The sequence below is a fragment of the Chrysochloris asiatica genome, unplaced genomic scaffold (assembly GCF_000296735.1).
Source record: "Chrysochloris asiatica unplaced genomic scaffold, ChrAsi1.0 scaffold00245, whole genome shotgun sequence".
NCBI classification, from domain to species: Eukaryota; Metazoa; Chordata; class Mammalia; order Afrosoricida; family Chrysochloridae; genus Chrysochloris; species Chrysochloris asiatica.
This window is the reverse complement of record NW_006408763.1, coordinates 1,971,501-1,977,036: the sequence shown is the minus strand read 5'-3', so window position 1 is coordinate 1,977,036 and position 5,536 is coordinate 1,971,501. Positions and strand designations below refer to the sequence as shown.

The window sequence follows — 5,536 nt, the reverse complement described above, 5'->3', positions numbered from 1 at the left end:
GTTTATCATGATAAAACATGATATTATTATCATGGTGCTATTAGCAACAATAACATGTATGTTTATTTATTACCACATACAAACATTTGGACTCCTGGTGTGAAGCTGTAGGATCAGCACTGGGCTGCGAACCACAAGGGCATCAGTTCAAACCCAGCAGGATTTCTCCTGCTTTCAGCTCCCATAAAGATGCCCAGCCTTGGAAACCCTATACAGAGTTGCTATGTGTCACAACTGACTCGCACATAGCAACAATAGCCCAGAGCATGGGATGAAGTGGTGAAAGCAAATGCCTAACAGGCAAGGGCAAATGGGCACAAGGACAGCAGTGGGTGGCTGGGGTGACCAGATTCCCTGGATGGTTCCTGAAATTGTCCTGGAAACCCTATACAGGGTCACTATGAGTTGGAACTGACTTGATGGCACTTCACAACAACACAAATATTTGATATGCAAAGCTAAATGGAAATAATAAGTTATAAAAATAGAATATATTACTGGATCTGATTTGATAAATATCAAAAATCTCTCTTTAGATAAGATCTGTTGTTAAATGTCATTGAGTCAGTTCCAATTCATAGCAACCCTGTAGAGGGGTTAGGATGAAGAGACTACACAAAGTTCATTTTTTTGTAGTCATGGGGGAAAAGTCCATTATCTTTTCATTCCATTTTTCCACAAAGTGTTTGGTGGTGGTGGTGTGCCGTGGACTTGGTTCTAACTCATATCAACCCTGTATAGGTTTCTGAGGCTATAAATCTTTACAGGAGCAGAAAGCGTCATCTTTCTCCTGCGGAACAGCTGGTAGTTTCAAACTGCTGACCTTGAGGTTAGCAGCCAGATTTGTAACTATTACGCTACCAGAGCAGCATGGGGAAATTCTGGAGAGGAGTGCATGTAACTATAACAGTCATTATGTCTGGGGGGAGGGTAGCATTTGAAATCATTTCTGTTGCTTGTATTTCTTTCTTTTCTAGTTCCTTATCTATACTTTCCTCTTAGTTGTCAATAACCTTGTTGGCAAGGTTAGGGGACAAGAGCCTGAACAAGGAACCACGCTGCCAAGAATCCTGGGAGCGCAATGAGATCCGACGCACAGTAAACCAGAGTTAAGAGGACAAGGACTCACTTATCCAAGACGTTCTTCATTGGTATCCGGAACTTGTCAAATATTAAAATCCAATTATCCACACCATGCAGACCTAGAGAGAACAGAAATAAAACCGCAAGATCGTCAGTTCAAACCCAGCAGGAGAAAGATAAAGTTTTCGGCTCCCATAAAGATGTAAACCCTATACAGGGTCTCTGAGAGTTGCAACCGACTCCACGACACTTACCAGCTACCCAGAGCATGGGGTAAATTGGTGAAAGCAAATACCTAGCAGGCAAGGGCAAATGGCCAGAAGGGAAGCAGTGGGTGACTGGGGTAACCAGATTCCCTAGATGGTTCCTGAAATCTGTAAGACCCACCACCTAGTACCACCTGTTAACGTCTAGGATTTACTTTTTGTACATTTGTTTATTCTGGACTTAAATCTGGGGGGAAAATATTTATTTAGAAAATGTCTTTATTTAGAGCATTGCCACTTGACAAGGACAAATATGCATTTAGGAGCTTATAAGGACACCAAAGCTGACTTTTCTGCAGTTGCCAGTGTTTTCAATGCCTGGCACCACTTCACAAGGGCTGTGCCTACCCCTTGGCTCTCAACAGCACTTGACACATGATGCTCTTTCAAGGGGCCCAGGCCAGTGGGGTCCTAAGAAGTCACTCCTCAAGGTAAATTAAAAACACCTGCAAACCCACCTGCAGCCCATTCCTGCAGCTGCTCCAATGGTGGAAAAAATTAAAGACGACAATCTACCACCAAAGAGCCCTGGCAACGTACACATTGGACTGCTAACTGCAAGGTCAGCAGCTGGAGTCCATCAGGTGCTCTGCAGGAGAAAGATGAGGCTTTCTGCTCTTGCACAGATTTACAGCCTCAGAAACCCTATACAGGGTCACTATGAGTCAGAACCGACTTCACAGCACACCACTACCACCTCCATGGTCTCGATCTTCCTCCCTCTTCTCTTCCCCACCCTCACACCTTCTCTCTGTTTCCTTCTCCTTCCACCCTAGTAGAAAGTTCCTAGGTGGTTCAAGTATTTTGTGCTTGGATACAATCATCATAAGGTTGGCAGTTCAAACCCACCCATAGAAGAATGGCTGGTGATCAGCTTCTGTAAAGGTTGCTGCCAAGAAAACACTATGGAATTTAGTTCTGCTCTGTAACAAATGGGGGCCCCACAAGTCAGAATCAACCCCATAGCAGGGAGGGTTTTTGAATCGTCCACTTCTTTGACTTAGGTTGGCCTTGGCAGGGATGACCAGTGGAGCCCACAAGCATGGCTTGGTTCACCAATTCAGTCTTCAGAACTCATGGAGACCTCATGAGCACAAACATGAGGCTGGTGGGTCTGGGGCACAGGAGGAAGAGACTGACCCAGCTCCTTGAGAACTCACATGCCTAATAAGAAGAGGACAAAGCTGAGGCAAAGCAAGACTAATTCATGTGCATAGCAGGAGTTGTTGTTGTTGTTGTAAAGTGCCGTCGAGTCGGTTCCGACCCATAGCGACCCTGTACAGGGTTTCTGAGGCTGTAAATCTTTACAGGAGCAGAACACCTCATCTTTCTCCCGCGGAACAGCTGGTAGTTTTGAACTGTTGGCCTTAAGGTTCACAGCCCGATTCGTAAGCACTACGCTACCAGAGCTGGAGAACGTATAAAGTTCTCAAAATCATTTGGTCTGGCCCTGCCAAAGCAACTGCAATTCAAGCCATCACACTGTTGTTGTTGTTGTTACGTGCCATCGAGTTGGTTCCAACCTATAGCAACCCTGTATTGGGTTTCCAAGGAGCAGCTGGTGAGCTTGAATCGTCAACCTTGCAGTTCAAACAGCGAATGCGCTGTTCCAGTTCAGTGCATTAACCCACAGCACCACACCAGGACTCCATCACATTAGAAGTGAGTTAATTAAATGTTTAACCAAATATAGCAGGCTAATTTTTAAGTTGATAAGTTTGTATAGCCCACAAATGATGTTATAAATTTTGGCAGGAAAGAGGTTTCCCACCCCCGATATGGAGTGCTGCTATGGCGCTGTGGGTTAATGCACTGAACTGGAAGGTCCATTTGAATCTCAAGGTCGGCAGTTCAAGTTCACCAACCACTCCTCAGAAATACAATACAGGGTTGCTATGGGTCAGAACCCACTTGACAGCACATAACAACAACAACCCCTGATATATGGTAACCTGCAACATCCTCTAGCAGCTCTACCTAAAAGACTGAATTAGGCTTCAAAATAAAGCAGTTTCACTGAGTTAGGTTCCATTCTCCTCTGGTTAGTGGTGTAGGGAGTGGGCAGGAAAGGCAGGCCAGAGGACCCACCTTCTTTGTACATCATGTCAATTGCTGTCACCCCTGGATACAAGCTCATCCCGAATAGGCACAATGAAGCAGTGGGGCCCTAAGGGGAAGGGCAGCAAAGAAACAGAGTTATGATGCTGTCTGAATTCCTGAAGAAAATAATACACTTATATATTAATTTCCTGGAACAGCATAAAATTATTTTGATCCCCAAACCCATTCAATTCTCTGACTGTGCCTTGCACATTATAGTGAATAATGTTAAAATGTCCTGGTTAAATAACATCATCATATACACAAGAGGGCTTTAAAAAGTTCATGGGGAAATGGGATGAAAAGATAATGGAATATTTAGACGATAAAAAGGACTACATTTCATTTTTAAAAAGATGAAAACAGCCTGATGAACTGGGGCTTTAGTGTCAAGTACTCGTTGGCAAGCATCAATACTAAAGAGAATGATTCTAGTTTTCTGTGTTGGTGACAAACCTTCAGATCTTCCGTTTACGATGAGCTGGGCAAAGATGGCAGTGTAGTCCCCATGTGTTGCGTTGCCGATGTACATCTTCTCTGCATCTTCACATGGTGTGTTAATGATAAACTCCTGCACAGAAACAGCAGAGCAACAGACTAGACCCTTTCTCATGGCACACTTCAACTCCTTGGCTCAATACAAAAATAGAGCCACATGCACAAGTCTACATATCCAGGGGATAGCACAAACTCCTGGCAAAGAAGACAGCTGAAATGTCATCCAGTTCTACCACATGTAGTCAGCGCTTCTATGCTTGTTAGTGTTGTTGTATGCCATTGATTGTGTTCCAACCATAGTGACCTGGTATAGAGCTTTTGAAGAGCAGTAGTGAGCTTGAACTGCCAACCTTGCGATTCAAACTGACTTTGTAGTCCAGCACATTAACCCTAAGCTAAATCACCTCAATTCATTAATTTTCACCTCCACCTGAATTTCTAAAGTTAAAGTTTTTTTAAATGAAGAATCCAATCAAGAAAATAAGATGCCAATTTTCAAATAATAAAAGGTGTTCCCTCAGTCCTTTGTCATTATCATGTTGGGCTGATGTGTGTGCTAAAGAATCAACAGATCTGTTTTAGAAGAAGTGCAGCCAGAGTGCTCCTTGGAAGCCAAGATGGCCAAACTTCGTCTCTCATACTCCAGACATGTCCGAAGGGACCAGTTGCTGGAGAAGGATATATTTGGTAAGGTGGAGGGTCAGAGAAAAAGAGGAAGACCCCCAGTAAAATGGATTGGCAAAGTGGCAGCATCAATGGGCTCAAGCGTGGCAACAATTGTGAGGTTGGCCCAGGACTGGGCAGTGTTTTGTTCTGTTGTACATAGGGTTGCTATGAGTCAGTACTGACTCACTGGCACCTAACAACAACAATAACAACCTGGCTTGAATGGATAAAGTCTTCCCTAAGTTATTAATCTCTTTCTCTGTAGCATACTTAAGACTGAGGAGTATACTTTTTTTTTTTTCATTATACATATCTATTCAAGATTTTACAATATAGAATTATAAACTGGAACAGAGATACCATGAGCAATTTCTCAATATAAATTTTCATTTCTGCTTTTATTACAATATAGAGTAATTATTCTTAAAAATAATTTCCTGGAAGTCAGTGACAAGCTCTGCCAGGAACAACACAGAACACAGGACCAAGAAGGCTCAGGGGATGGTCCCAGTACTCTGAACCACATATAAAAGAATATTTAGAAGGTTCGAAGACTTACAGCTGGGAAATTTGTGGCAGAAGCAAGAAATCCATTGCTTCCTGGTTCGGGACACACAGCTTCTCCAGGAACCACCATCTTGTGTAGGACCAAGAGAGGAAAGGATCAGAGCAGCCACGGACGCCTGACAGAGCCGCAGAGATAGAGATGTGGACATTCTTTTTTTTTTTTTTTTTTGGTATCTTTTTGTTGGTCCCTTGCTGTCTGCGTACCTCCATTCTGATAGCTATAGGGGTGCCTGAGCTAGTGGATACCCCAGCCCCACTCTCAGAGGGTTCTACTACGCATGTGCATAGATTTCCTCGAAATTTAAAGAGACAGTTTCCACTTAAAACCAAATGGCCTACAGATACTCAGCCCAAGA

The 5,536-nt window shown here is 43.4% G+C and overlaps 1 pseudogene; it reads right to left on the bottom strand.

The window, feature by feature from the left end:
- LOC102831437 overlaps nt 1-4,062 on the bottom strand; it is a 15,114-nt pseudogene extending 11,052 nt beyond the window's left edge.
- Nucleotides 4,063-5,536: the final 1,474 nt, after the last annotated feature.